The sequence below is a fragment of the Triticum aestivum genome, chromosome 4A (assembly GCF_018294505.1).
Source record: "Triticum aestivum cultivar Chinese Spring chromosome 4A, IWGSC CS RefSeq v2.1, whole genome shotgun sequence".
NCBI lineage: Eukaryota > Viridiplantae > Streptophyta > Magnoliopsida > Poales > Poaceae > Triticum > Triticum aestivum.
The window spans coordinates 560729916-560746518 of record NC_057803.1 but is presented as its reverse complement, the minus strand read 5'-3'; positions in this window follow the sequence as shown (position 1 = coordinate 560746518).

The window sequence follows — 16603 nt, the reverse complement described above, 5'->3', positions numbered from 1 at the left end:
AGAGTCTTAGTCATCTTGCCCATGAGGCATGGTTCGCAAGCATCAACTGATTCATAATCAAGTGATTCCAAAAGCCCATCAGCATGGATTTTCTTCATGCGCTTTACACCAATATGACCTAAATGGCAGTGCCACAAATAAGTTGCACCATCATTATTAACTTTGCATCTTTTGGTTTCAATATTATGAATATGTGTATCACTACGATTGAGATCCAATGAACCATTTTCATTGGGTGTGTAACCATATAAGGTTTTATTCATGTAAACAGAACAACAATTTATTCTCTTACTTAGATGAATAACCGTATTGCAATAAACATGATCAAATCATATTCATGCTCAACGCAAACACCAAATAACACTTATTTAGGTTCAACACTAATCCCAAAAGTATAGGGAGTATGCGATGATGATCATATCAATCTTGGAACCACTTCCAACACACATCGTCACTTCACCCTTAACTAGTCTATGTTCATTCTGCAACTCCCGTTTCGAGTTACTACTCTTAGCAACTGAACCAGTATCAAATACTGAGGGGTTGCTATGTACACTAGTAAAATACACATCAATAATCTATATATTAAACATACCTTTGTTCACTTTGCCATCCTTGTTATCCGCCAAATACTTGGGGCAGTTCCGCTTCCAGTGACCAGTCCCTTTGCAGTAGAAGCACTTAGTCTCAGGCTTAGGACCAGACTTGGGCTTCTTCACTTTAGAAGCAACTTGCTTGCCGTTCTTCTTGAAGTTCCCCTTCTTCCCTTTGCCCTTTCTTGAAACTAGTGGTCTTGTCTACCATCAACACTTGATATTTTTCTTGATTTCTACCTTCGTCAATTTCAGCATTACGAAGAGCTTGGGAATCGTTTCCGTTATCCCTTGCATATCATAGTTCATCACGAAGTTCTACTAACTTGGTGATGGTGACTAGAGAATTTTGTCAATCACTATTTTATCTGGAAGATTAACTTCCACTTGATTCAAGTGATTGTAGTACCCAGACAATCTGAGCACATGCTCACTGCTTGAGCTATTCTCATCCATCTTTTAGCTATAGAACTTGTTGGAGACTTCATATCTCTCAACTCGGGTATTTGCTTGAAATATTAACTTCAACTCCTGGAACATCTCATATGGTCCATGACGTTCAAAACGTCTTTGAAGTCCCGATTCTAAGCCGTTTAAGCATGGTTCCCTAAAATATCAAGTAGTCATCATATTGAGCTAGCCAGATGTTCATAACATCTACATCTGCTCCTGCAATAGGTTTGTCACCTAGCGGTGCATCAAAGACATAATTCTTCTGTGCAGCAATGAGGATAAACCTCAGATCACGGATCCTATCCGCATCATTGCTACTAACATCTTTCAACTTAGTTTTCTCTAGGAACATATCAAAAATAAAACAGGGGAGCTAAACGTGAGCTATTGATCTACAACATAGATATGCTAATACTACCAGGACTAAGTTCATGATAAATTTAAGTTCAATTAATCATATTACTTAAGAACTCCCACTTAGATAGACATCCCTCTAATCCTCTAAGTGATCACGTGATCCAAATCAACTAAACCATGTCCGATCATCATGTGAGATGGAGTAGTTTCAATGGTCATAAACTATGTTGATCATATCTACTATATGATTCACGCTCGACCTTTTGGTCTTCGTGTTCTGAGGCCATATCTATTATATACTAGGCTCGTCAAGTTTAACCTGAGTATTCCGCGTGTGCAACTGTTTTGCACCCGTTGTATTTGAACGTAGAGCCTATCACGCCCGATCATCAGGTGGTGTCTCAGCACGAAGAACTTTCGCAACGGTGCATACTCAGGGAGAACACTTATACCTTGATAATTTAGTGAGAGATTATCTTATAAAGCTACCACCGAACTAAGCAAAATAAGATGTATAAAAGATAAACATCACATGCAATCATAATATGTGACATGATATGGCCATCATCATCTTGTGCCTTTGATCTCCATCTCCAAAGCATCGTCATGATCTCCATCGTCACCAGCATGACACCATGATCTCCATCATCTTGATCTATATCAATGTGTCGTCACATGGTTGTCTCACCAACAATTGCTCTTGCAACTATTGCTATCGCATAGCGATAAAGTAAAGCAATTATTTGGCGCTTGCATCTTATGCAATAGAGAGATAACCATAAGGTTTTTGTCGGTTGCCGATAACTTCAACAAAACATGATCATCTCATACAACAACTTATATTCATCAAGTCTTGACCATATCACATCACAACATGCCCTGCAAAAACAAGTTAGACGTCCTCTACTTTGTTGTTGCAAGTTTTACGTGGCTGCTACGGGCTGAGCAAGAACCGTTCTTACGTACGCATCAAAACCACAACGATAGTTTGTCAAGTTGGTGTTGTTTTAACCTTCGCAAGGACCGGGCGTAGCCACACTCGGTTCAACTAAAGTTGGAGAAACTGACACCTGCCAGCCACCTGTGTGCAAAGCACGTCGGTAGAACCAGTCTCGCGTAAGCGTACGCGTAATGTCGGTCCGGGCCGCTTCATCCAACAATACCGCCGAACCAAAGTGTGACATGCTGGTAAGCAGTATGACTTATATCGCCCACAACTCACTTGTGTTCTACTCATGCATATTACATCAACGCATAAAACATGGCTCGAATGCCACTGTAGGGGAACGTAGCAATTTCAAAAATTTCCTACGCACATGCAAGATCATGGTGATGCACAGCAACGAGAGGGGAGAGTGTGTCCACGTACCCTCGTAGACCGAAAGCGGAAGCGTTAGCACAACACGGTTGATGTAGTCGTACGTCTTCACGATCCGACCGATCAAGTACCGAACGCACGGCACCTCCGAGTTCTGCACACGTTCAACTCGATGACGTCGCTCGAACTCCGGTCCAGCTGAGTGTTGAGGGAGAGTTTCGTCAGCACGACGGCATGGTGATGATGATGATGTTCTACCGACGCAGGGCTTCGCCTAAGCACCGCTACAATATGATCGTGGTGGATTATGGTGGAGGGAGGTACTGCACACGGCTAAGAGATCAAGAGATCAATTGTTGTGTCTATGGGGTGCCCCTTGGCCACGTATATAAAGGAGTGGAGGAGGGGGGAGAGGGTCGGCCCCTATGGCGCGCCCTGGAGGAGTCCTATTCCCACCGGGAGTAGGATTCCCCCCTTCCAAGTAGTAGGAGTAGGAGTCAAGGCAAGGGAAGGGAGAAGAGAAGGAAGGAGGGGGTGCAGCCCCTCCCCTAGTCCAATTCGGACTAGACCTTGGGGGCGCCCAACCTCTCCTCTTTCTTTTCCCTAAAGCTCAATAAGGCCCATATACTCCCCGGTGAATTCCCGTAACTCTACGGTACTCCGAAAAATACCCGAATCACATGGAACCTTTCCGATGTCTGAATATAGTCGTCCAATATATCGATCTTTACGTCTTGACCATTTCGAGACACCTCGTCATGTCCCCGATCTCATCTGGGTCTCCGAACTCCTTCGGTACATCAAAACATATAAACTCATAATATAATTGTCATCGTAGCGTTAAGTGTGCGGACCCTACGGGTTCGAGAACTATGTAGACATGACCGAGAAACGTCTCCGGTCAATAACCAATAGCGGAACCTGGATGCTCATATTGGGTCCTACATATTCTACGAAGATCTTTATCGGTCAGACCGCATAACAACATACGTTGTTCCCTTTGTCATCAGTATGTTACTTGCCCGAGATTCGATCGTCTGCATCTTAATGCCTAGTTCAATCTCGTTACCGGCAAGTCTCTTTACTCGTTCCGTAATACATCATCTCGCAACTAACTCATTAGTTGCAATGCTTTCAAGGCTTAAGTGATGTGCATTACCGAGAGGGCCTAGAGATACCTCTCCGACAATCGGAGTGACAAATCCTAATCTCGAAATACGCCAACCCAACAAGTACCTTCGGAGGCACCTGTAGAGCACCTTTATAATCACCCAGTTACGTTGTGATGTATGGTAGCACACAAAGTGTTCCTCCGGTAAATGGGAGTTGCATAATCTCATAGTCATAGGAACATGTATAAGTCATGAAGAAAGCAATAGCAACAAACTAAACGATCAAGTGATAAGCTAACGGAATGGGTCAAGTCAATCACATCATTCTCCTAATGATGTGATCTCGTTAATCAAATGAAAACTCATGTCTATGGTTAGGAAACATAACCATCTTTGATCAACGAGCTAGTCAAGTAGAGGCATACTAGTGACACTCTGTTTGTCTATGTATTCACACATGTATTATGTTTCTGCTTAATACAATTCTAGCATGAATAATAAACATTTATCATGATATAAGGAATAAATAATAACTTTATTATTGCCTCTATGGCATATTTCCTTCAAGAGGCCCATTGCACAGGCTCAGTCACACTGGAAGTGGTCTTCGGATCCCCGGATAACTTCCGAAGCAAGGAGTTAATCTTCGATTTAGTCCCGTTCCGTAGTGGCTATCATGCACTGCTCGGGTGAACCGCGTTTGCGAGATTCAATGCGGTACCACATTATTCATACCTCAAGCTCAAGATGCGAGGACCTCGGGGGGTCATCATAGTCAATGGAAACACAGAGCGCTCTCTCCGCACGGAGGAGCACACTGCGGACCTCGCAGCAGAAGCACAAAGCAGCCTCCTCAGGCAATCCACCAGTTCGGTGATTAAACACCCGGACACCGTCAAGCGCGCTCGGAGTAATCTGCAACAAGACCGCCTGGCACGTTCCGAGCTCGCATAGCAATGCGGCCGCCACCCCAGTCCCAGCCAAATGGTGAAATCCGTGCCACGCGTACATAATTACGCATTGAAAATAGCATGGGCATAGGTGGGGGCACGACTACGGCACACCCCAAAACACGGCTCAACCGCACTAGGGGCTTCCCGCTTTGTTATCTTTTTCTCTCTTTCAGGACTTTACTCTCTGGAAACCCCGTCAGGCAGTATGATTGCCGGACACACGATACAACAACCAAGGAGGCAGAAAGCTACGTTGCACCACGAAACTCCCAGGTGGCCTCTGATAACGAGTGAAATACCTGCTTTAAATACCATTCCTCAGCTTTCCCTTGGAGGGGACATGTCAAATAGTCCTACTTTTTGCTTATCGCACTACTTGTATCAATCTGCTTCGACGCACATTTTTGAATAAACAATGCATATCACTAGACTATTAACGCATTCTCTATTCTTTTTTATATATATGTTCATTCTTGACATTCAGCACCCGTACACTTTGGTACGGCCAATACGCCAGGGGCTTAAGCGTACCCCATAATACGGCGTGAGAAGTCCGAACACTTTCGACAGTGCGGCACCCTGAACTTATAGCATTATATGCATCAGCTCCGAATCATGTCTTGGTTTAATAGTTGGGTTTGCCCGGCTCCCATGTTTTGGTACCTTACGTTCCGCTATATCGGCTAAGGTAGCACTGGGAGAACTACTGCGATTGTGCCCCAGTTCATCTGGTCAAGCACCTCAGTAGAGAAAGCTAAAACTGACTGTCATGATAAGGCAAGAGCTGGTCGCTGTTCGAGAGGTCTCGAGTCCCTAAAGACTTATGCCACTTAGGGCGAGGAGTCGGCTTTGTCCGGCTTAGGCGTGTATAGCACCCCGAATTCGGCCTTCTGAATACTAGGGGCTTCGCCAAAATTTAAAATTGTAGACTTCTATGGCTAAGTGAGAGTGATAAAGCATTATAGTCCGATTGCCTTGTTCGTCGTGCTGAGCACCTCCCTCGAAGGACCCAACAATGGGAAAAAGAGTGCTCAGATTTATCCCGAACACCCCAGCACTCATGGCATGGGGGTAGAAGCCGACGACTGGCCATCTCTCAGATTTGATAAACAGCCGCACATAAGGTAATATTTTAAATTCAAACAAGCATTGCATAGCGCACATGAACAAGTTTTTATAATACAGGATCACACAAGCAAGTTCATTCAAAAATTACATCCTTCGCACACTCGTCCGCCACAAGACAGGCACCCTTCAGGACAACCTCATAATACATTTCAGGGTGGCGATGCTCCTTGCCCTGCGGTGGCCCCTCCTTCACCAGCTTCTCGGCGTCCATCTTGGCCCGGTGCACCTTCGCACGGGCAAAAGCCCGGAGTGCACCTTCGATGCAGACGGGCTGCTTTATGACTTCCAGCCGTGGGAAGGCATCCACAAGCCGCCTCACCAGGCCGAAGTAGCTGTTGGGAAGGGAGTCGCCAAGCCACATCCATACTATAAGGCCCCTCATGGCCTGTTCGGCCTCCTTGTGCAGCTCGACAAGTTGCTTCAGCTGGTCGCTCACAGGCATCGGGTGTTCGGTCCCAGTATACTGAGACCAGAACAACTGCTCCGTCGAGCTTCCCTCCTCGGCCTGGTAGTACTTTGCGGCATCCAACACGCTGCGGGGCAAATCTATGAATGCTCCTGGAGAGCTCCGGACTCGGGTAAGTAACAAATAATTTACTTTCACATACTTGATTTGCATAATGAATGCCTTACCCGCTGCTATCTTCCTCATCGCCTCAATTTCCTGGAGGGCCTTTTGGGCTTCAGCCTTGGCACGCTTTGTGCTCTCGAGGGCCGTGGCAAGCTCGGACTCTCGCGTCTTCGAGTCAAGCTCCAAAGTCTCGTGCTTCTTCACGAAAGCTTGGAGCTCTTGCTGCACCTCGCCCACCCGTGCCTCCTATTTCTCCTGCTCGGTGCACTCCTTGGCCGCTTTGTTTTCGGCCTCGGACAGCGCTCGCTTTAGGGTCGCCACTTCACCGTGGCCCCTGGCATATCCATGCTGATCCTATCATTTTGCAACCACATCTTATATATATATAGACAAGGTATTACTTACCTTTGTTCTCCTCGAGCTGCCTCTTAGCAAGGCCGAGTTCTTTCTCGGACCGCTCGAGGTTCTGCTTCAGTGCGGCGACCTTCGCAGTCAGTGTGGCAGAGGTCAGCAGCGAAGCCTGCATATGCATATAGACATACTTGTATTAGACTCCTGCAGATATTATTTGATCCTCTATTTGGCTTTTCTTCGTGAACACCAAACAGAGCATCAGGGGCTACTGTCTATGCGGTAATATTTTCCTATATTTTAAATACTTACCTCAAAGCCTATTAGAAGGCTGGCACAGGCTTCAGTCAGTCCGCTCTTGGCGGACTGAACCTTCTTGATCACCGCACTCATAATAGTGCGGTGCTCTTCATCGATGGAAGCGCCGCGAAGCGCTCCCAGCAGGTTGTCCGGTGCCTCTGGATGGACAGAGGTCTCCGGCACGGGCGGCTTGCCCCTCTTGGCAGGGGGCCGCCTGCCGGAGTTCAAAACCACTAGAGGTTCCGGTGCAGTGTTCGGCTGAGGACCGAACTTGGAGCCCTTGGGAGTCTTGCTCCCTTTGTGCCTGGAGTCCGGAAGGTCGCCTTGAGGCGCCTCCAGGACTACCTCCCCTTGGTTCGGTTCCCCTTGAGACAATACCTCGACATTGTCCGTAGGGAGAGGAGAGGAGGCGGTTGGAAGTGACTCGCTATTCATATCCGACGAGTCCAAGGAACCGTCCGACGAGGATACGTTGATGCGGGCTCGGGGCGGACTGCATGATCATATTCAATGTTAGGAGAAGAAGTGCAATAAAAGTATGCTATGATTTACTCTGGTATCTGAATACTTACGACTTCGCCAGGGGCTTGGCCCTGAGTAACCACTCGTCTTCGCTGTCGGCGGCGGTGGTGGAACAGTCCGAAAGGAGAGTCATCCCCTTCTTGGACCCTCCAGACTCCCCAGTTGGGGCGGCCTTCCTTTTCCTGTCTCCCCCGGCTGGAGGGGGAGAACCGTCATCTTCCTCCTCCTCGTTTTCATGGGAGGAGTGCGTCTCGGAGTTATCGGATGATGAGTCCGATACCACCTGGCGCAGGGAACTCTTTCGGGTTCCCGTGGCCTTCTTCTTGATCTTCTTCTCCTGCACCTCATAAGGAGCCGGAGTCCGCATCTCCGTCTGGAGAGAGTTTGTAGGGTCTTCGGGCAGAGGGGCTGGACAGTCAATCTGCTCCGATGTCTCCACCCAGTCCTGTCAAAGGCATGGGATTTCAGACCCTGCACATGGTTAAACTATGGAAAATAAATACCCTACGAGGTGTACACAACTTACCGGATTCACAGGGTGCGTCGCGCTTAGACGCGGTCCTCGGTAAGGGGAGGGGGGACCTCAGTGCCCTTGAATAGCACCTTCCAGACGTCCTTATGCGTCGTATCGAAGAGCTCACGTAGAGTCTGGTGCTGGGCTGGGTCGAACTCCCATAAGTAGAAAGCCCGTTGTTGACACGGGAGGATCCGGCGGAAGAGCATGACCTGGACCATGTTGACAAGCTTGAGTTTCTTGCCTATCATGTTCCGGATACACTTCTGGAGTCCGTCCAGCTCCACCGATGAGCCCCAGGACAGGCCCTTCTCCTTCCAGGAAGTAAGCCGAGTGGGGATTCCGGATTGAAACTCGGGGGGCCGCCACCCAGTTGGTGTCGCACGGCTCGGTGATGTAGAACCACCCAGATTGCCACCCCTTTATGGTCTCCACATAGGAGCCCTCGAGCCATGTAACATTGGGCATTTTGCCCACCATGGCTCCGCCGCATTCCGCTTGTTGGCCGCCTACTACCTTTGGTTTGACATTGAAGGTCTTCAGCCACAGGCCGAGGTGGGGCCGGATGCGGAGGAAAGCCTCACACACGATGATGAACGCCGAGATGTTGAGGATGAAATTCGGGGCTAGATCATGGAAGTCCATCCCATAATAGAACATAAGGCCGCGGACGAATGGATGGAGGGGAAACCCCAGTCCGCGGACGAAGTGGGTGAGGAAAACCACCCTTTCGTAAGGTTCCGTGGTAGGGACGATCTGCCCCGCTGCTGGCAGACGGTGCGCGATAGCCGCGGCTAAGTATCCGGCCCCGCGTAGCTTTTTTATGTCTCCCTCCGTGACGGAGGAGACCATCCACTTACCTCCCGCTCCGGACATGTTTGGAGAGGGTTGAGGAGAAGGATGTGGACTAGGGCGCTCGAGCTCGAGTGCGCGAGAATGGATGAGCAAGGAGGAAGAAGGCGTGGGTAGGAAAAGGTGAACCCTTATCCCTTTATAAGGGCGGACGAAACTATGCGCCCCCACCAGCCTGGTAAAACTCGCTTATCCCTCAAGCGCCATAATTGATGGCGCGGTTGGGTTACCCACGTCCGTATTGATGGGAATCTCGTAATAAGGGGACACGATCTCTACTTCGACAAGACGTGCCAAGGAAACCACCTCGCGAAACACGCTGAGGTTGGTTGTGAAAAATGATTCGAATGGTGACCTCGCTGTGGTGTGATGTCACACTGTGAAATGCGTCGGCAGATTAGATTTGTGAAAATATTATTCTCTCTACGGTTGTATGTGGAACTTGTTTTACAGAGCCGGACACGATCCTCGTGTTCAAAATCTTCTATGAAGTATTCGGAGGAGGAACCCGCCTTGCAATGCCGAAGACAATCTGCACGCCAGACTCATCGTCATTGAAGCCTAGTTCAGGGGCTACAGAGGGAGTTCTGGATTAGGGGGTATCCGGACAGCCGGATTATATCCTTTGGCCGGACTGTTGGACTATGAAGGTACAAGATTGAAGACTTCGTCCCGTGTCCGGATGGGACTCTCCTTGGCGTGGAAGGCAAGCTTGGCAATACGGATATGTAGATCTCCTTCCTTGTAACCAACTCTGTGTAACCCTAGCCCCCTCCGGTGTCTATATAAACCGGAGGGTTTAGTCCGTAGGACCAACAACAACAATCATACCATAGGCTAGCTTCTAGGGTTTAGCCTCTTCGATCTCGTGGTAGATCAACTCTTGTACTACTCATATTATCAAGAACAATCAAGCAGGACGTAGGGTATTACCTCCATCAAGAGGGCCCGAACCTAGGTAAAACATCGTGTCCCCTGTCTCCTGTTACCATCCGCCTAGACGCACAGTTCAGGACCCCCTACCCGAGATCCGCCGGTTTTGACACCGACAGTCACCGATAATTTCAGTGCTTGCAGAGAATACATTGCTGAAAGCCGCTTATCATTTCCTTCTGCTCCTCGTTGGGTTCGACAATCTTACTTGTCGAAAGGACTATGATAGATCCCCTATACTGGTGGGTCATCAGGGGGGCATAGGTTACACTAGAGGCTTCTCTCTTGAAGGCAAATAATACGGTGGGTGAAAAAATTACTGTCGAGCAATTGATAGAAAAGCGCAAAGTTATGATGATATCCAAGGCAATGATTATGTAATATAGGCATCACCTCCGTGTCAAGTAGACCGACTCCTACCTGCATCTACTACTATTACTCCACACATCGACCGACTCCTTCCTGCATCTAGAGTATTAAGTTCATAAAGAACAGAGTAACGCTTTAAGTAAGATGACACGATGTAGAGGAATAAGCTCAAGCAATATGATGTAAGCCCCATCTTTTTATCCTCGATGGCAACAATACAATATGTGCCTCACTACCTGATAACCCACAAGTATAGGGGATCGTTTGTAGCCTTCTTCGATAAATAAGAGTGTCAAACCCAACGAGGAGCTAATGGTAGAACAAATATTCCCTCAAGTTATATTGACCACCGATACAACTCTACGCACACTTGATGTTTGCTTTACTGGAAACAAGTATGAAATTATTTTCCAAGGATAAAACTATGAGTACTTTGCGAGAATAAAACTACAAATAAACGGCAAGGTAGTAAAAGTAGATAGCTTTTGTCAACAAGAAAGTCATTCGTCCCTAGGCAATCGATAACAAGTACCGGTAATCATTCTTGTAATTTTACATGTGGGAGAGGCATGAGCTAACATACTTTCTCTACTTGGATTATATGCACTTATGATTGGAACTCTAGCAAGCATCTGCAACTACTAAAGATCATTAGGGTCGTGAAACCCAACCATAGCATTAAGTATCAAGTCCTCTTTACTCCCATACGCCATACCCCACTTACTCGGTTTTAAGCTTATGTAACTCTCGCAACCCACCATAAGAAAACCATGGACATATTGCAACACCCTACAACTGGGATCCCTCACATTTGCGCGAGATGGAGGGCACCGTAGGACAGCACCATAAATAAAATATACAATCATACCAACCAAGATCACGATTAACCCACAGGATAAAACAAATCTACACAAACATAATAGGATAACCATAGATCATTGGGAAATAATATATGGAGTTGAGCACCATGTTTAAGTAGAGATTACAGTGGGGATAAGGGATGTTACAATGCTGCATAGAGGGGGGAGAGTTGGTGTTGACGGTAGCAATATTGTTGATGTTGATCGCCATCACGGTCCTTGCCCCGACGGCACTCCAGTGCCACCGGGGGAGACATCCCCCTCATTCTTCTTCTTACTTGCCCCCCTAGATGAGAGGAGAGTTCCCCCTCTGGTCCATGGCCTCCATGGTGGAGAAGGAGTGGGAGCCCCTCCGAGATTGGATCTCCCTCTCTGTTCTCTTCTATTTCGTGCTCCCAAGATCTGACCCTTCACTATTTCTTAAATTCTCGGAGATCCGTAACTCCGATTGCGCTGAAATTTTTACAAGATTGTTTTCCATAAATTATCTTTCTTGCACCAGAAGAAGGGCCCCAACCACCTTACGAGGAGGGCACAAGATACCTGGGTGCGCCTAGCACCCCCAGGCGTGCCCTGGTTGGTTGTGGGCACCGTGGGCCCCCGTTTGCGTTAGTTCCACCTTCCAAAAATCACATGTATTCCAAAATAATTCTACATACATTTTTATTGTGTTTGGACTTAGTTTGATATGGATTTTCTGCGAAACAAAAAACATGCAACAAACAGGAACTGGCACTGGGCACTGGATCAATAGGTTAGTCCAATAAATCATATAAATTGTTGCCTAAAATATGTGAAAGTTGTATAACATTCACATGAAACAATCAAAAATTATAGATGCGATGGAGGCATATCAGCATCCCCAAGCTTAATTCCTGCTCGTCCTCATGCAGGTAAATGATAAAAAGATAATTTTTGATGTGGAATGCTACCTAGCGTAAACTTGATCATATGTCTAGTCATGGCATGAATATTACGACATGAGTGATTCAAAGCAATAGTCTATAATTTTACATAAAGACATCAATACTCAGCCATCCCAACAAACAATCATGTCTTTCAAAATATCAACGCTAAAGAAAGCTATCCCTACAAAATCATATAGTCTTGTCATGCTCTGTCTTCTTAACAGAAAGTATTTATCATGCACAACCCCCATGACAAGCCGTGCAATTGGTTCATACTTTTTAACGTGCTCTACCTTTTTAAATCCTCACGCAATACATGAGCGCAAGCCATGGATATAGCAGTACGGGTGGAATAGAGTATGATGATAGGGGTAAATATAAAGATGACAAAAAGGTAAGAATGTATCAGATCGATGCCCATCAATTGATATCAACGTGAGGAGTCGGGATTGCTATGCAACGAATGCACTAGGAGCTATAAGTGTATGAAAGCTCAATATGAAAACTAAGTACGTGTGCATCTAATCCAATAATGGAAAATTCCCACTAGTATATGAAAGTGAAAACATTGGAGACTCTCCATATGAAAAACATGGTGCTACTTTGAAGCACAAGTGTGGAACTAGCATGCCCCTTCTCTCTTTATTTCTTTATTTCTTTTTTCCTTTTTTCCTTTTTTTATTTTTATATATTTGTTCTCTCATTGTTCAGAGTCTCACCCCGACTTGTGGGGGAATCATAGTATCCATCATCCATTCCTCACTGGGGCAATGCTCTAAAAATGAATAATGATGATCATCACACTTCTATTTACTTATAACTCAATATTACAGCTCAATACCTATAAAAAAATATGACTCTATATGAATGCCTCTGGCAATACCAGGATGTGCAATGATATAGCGTAACATGCACAAAAATGATGAACGGTGGCTGAGATACAAATACTATGTCAGCTGCATGATCATGCGAAGCAATATGACAATGAATGCCCAAGTCATCAAGACGGAAGCGGTGGAAGTTGCATGGCAATATATCTCGGAATGGCTATGGATAGGCCATAATAGGTAGGTACGGTGGCTACTTTGAGGAAGATATAATAAGGCTTATGTGTCATAGAGTGTATCATATCACGGGGTTTGGATGCACCAGCGAAGTTTGCACCAACTCTCGAGGTGAGAAAGGGCAATGCGCAGTACTGTAGAGGCTAGCAAATTGCGGAAAGGTAAGAGTGTGTATAATCCATGGACTCACATTAGTCATAAAGAACTCATATACTTATTGCAAAATTTATTAGCCCTCGAAGCAAAGTACTACTAAGCATGCCCCTAGGGGGATAGATTGGTAGGAAAATACCATCGCTCGTCCCCGACCGCCACTCATAATGAAGACAATCAATAATAAATCATGCTCCGACTTCATAGCATAATGAGAGACTGTGCGTGCATGCTTCAGGAATCACAAACCTTAACACCAATATTCTTACTAACCACAACCGTTTACTAGTACCTCCCACATATTCCATCTGTATATCGCAAAACAATTGCAAGGAATCAAACATATCATATTCAGTGATCCATAAGTTTTACGTAGGATTTTATGACTAACCATGGAATTAACCAATTCCTGTTGACTCTCTAAATAGATATAAGTGAAGCATGAAAGTTAAATTCATCTACAAATACCATGCTCTAATAAGTATAAGTGAAGCAAAAGAGCATTCTACAAACAACAGTTTTCTATGTGAAGAGAAACAGGCAATCCAAACTTCAAATGATATAAGTGAAGCACATGAAGCATTCTATAAAGCCATACTTGGAAGATATAAGTGAAGTATAATGAGCATTCTATAAACCAACCATGGACTATCTCATACTAGCATGGTGCATAAAATAAAAATAAAACTAAACACAAAAGACGCTCCAAGATTTACACATATCACATGAACGAAACGAGAACAAAAACATACCGATACTTGTTCAAGAAAGATGGGATGCCTTCCGGGGCATCCCCAAGCTTAGACGCATGAGTCTCCTTGAATATTTACTTGGGGTGCCTTGGGCATCCCCAAGCTTGAGCTCTTGCCTCTCCTCCTTCTCCTCATATCGAGACCTCCTCGATCTTTGATCACTTCATCCGCACAAACCTCGACAGAAAGCTCGGTAAGATCTGTTAGTATAATAAAGCAAATCACTACTCTAAGTACTATTGCGAACGAATTCATATTTTGTTTTTTCATTGCAGTTACTGTATTATAACTTCTCCATGGCTCATACCACCGATAAAAATCGGTAGTTTCATCAAAACAAGCAAAACAATGCACCAAAAACAGAACTTATCTTCAATAGGACAGTCTATAGTAATCTGAACACTACCATACTTCTGGTACTCCAAAACTTCTGAAAAATTAGGAAAAAAATAAACAATTTGCATATCAAGACTATGCAAAAAGTTATAGAAATGTTTGGTATTCCAGTAAAAAATGAAAAATCACGCACTACAGCCAAAGTTTCTGTTTTTGCACCGCACATACCAACAAGCAATCTACTCGTCCTAAAGGCAAATCTTGGCACAATAATTTTACAATACAAGTGATTTGTACAAGGGGATAATTATTTTTGTGAGTGAGGTTGTCCTGGATTAAGGGGTCCTTCGGTGTCCGGGCTATGTGACATGGGCCGGACTAATGGGCCGTGAAGATACAAGACAGAAGTCTTCCTCCCGTGTCCGGATGGGACTCTCCTTTGCGTGGAAGGCAAGCTTGGCGTTCAGATGTGAAGATTCCTTTCTCTGTAAACCGACTCTGTATAACCCTAGGTTCCTCTGGTATCTATATAAACCGGAGGGTTTAGCCCGTAGAGATAGTCATAATCATAATCATACAGGCTAGACAATTAGGGTTTAGCCATTACGATATCGTGGTAGATCAACTCTTGCAATCCCTATACTCATCAAAGTCAATCAAGCAGGACATAGGGTATTACCTTCATCAAGAGGGGCCGAACCTGGGTAAAACATCATGTCCCTTTTCTCCTGTTACCATCAATCCTTAGACGCACAGTTCGGGACCCCAACCCGAGATCTGCCGGTTTTGACAGCGACATTGGTGCTTTCATTGAGAGTTCCTCGGTTGCATCGACAACAGGATTGATGGCCCGCCTTGTTATCAAGGACGGTATCACTTCTGGAGGAGCCCTGGCCTCAGGACAAACCCTCTGGCCGGGCAGCTTTACCATGGCCGCCTGTATAGCCTTTAAGCTGATGATGACTTCCCAAGTCATCGAAAATCGTCTCCGTGTCGACTCCGAATGCTCCAAGCAAATGGATCCGACGGATTTGTCGTCCTTAAACGAACTCCTGGATCGCATCGCCACCCTGGGAGTCGCTACGGACTATGATCAGATTGGGCTTAAACCCGATCAGAGAGAAATCAAATCTCCGCCGATCACCCATCAGATAGCGGTCGTAGAGGAGCAAAGCAACAACAGCTCTTCCCCTATACTAAAAACAAGTTATTTTTGGATTTCCGAGCTCAGAGAGCCAGATACTCGTCTGCGGGGTGACACTCCCGGTCCTCCTAACTTAGGAATCGGTTGTCGAGTCTAAGGAATCATTGGACATCCTGGATCCCGAACTATTAAACTCGGAAGTTCTTCAAACTCCGGACTCCACATTGCGTCAGGGTTCAGATTTAACGCCACCCACCCACCACAAGCAATATTTGCCAAGCAATTCTGGCCCCCGGATATATGCAACCTCATGTACGTACAGCAGCAGCCTCAGGAAATAGTCCATCACTTCTGGGCCAGATTCCTCCTTATCAAGGACAAGATTAAAGATTGCCGCGATGAGGACGCGATTTCAGCATTCCGCAGTAATTGCATGGACAAAGGAATCCTCAACACCCTCAACCATAGTCGCATACTACACTTTGCTGACTTGGAAACCATAGTACAGAAGTACTGCGCAATGGAAAGCACCTAGAAAACTCAAAGAGCTCGCTGGGAACCACCGGCCTTCACGCCACCTCCCTGGCAGACAAAAAGGATGCACCTTCACTGGGCACCTGACCCTGTAGGCAAGAAAATTAAACCCATTATGAGACATGGCACCTTTCTTGAAGGATGGCTTGATAGTCCATGCAAAATACACACGACACTGGATACCGAACCAACCCACAGCCTCAGAGCATGTTGGATACTCCGGCGAGTAGACAAGAGTGGCGAGGATATCCTCACCAAAAATACCTCAGAGCTACACTTTTCGGAAGACGATGACCTTAGAGTATTGACGGTCTTCGATACTTTTGCTTCAAATAGTCGGCGTAAGAGAACACTCCATGACATTGCCGAAGTCTGCCAAGTCGTAGCAACAAATCGCTGGAACGACATGGCAATAACTTTTAATGCCAGCGACGAACCAAAATTCTGTTCAGTCTGGGCACCGGCCGCCTTGGTCCTCAACCCAATTGTGGATGGCTTTCAACTAACTAAAGTGCTCATGGACGGC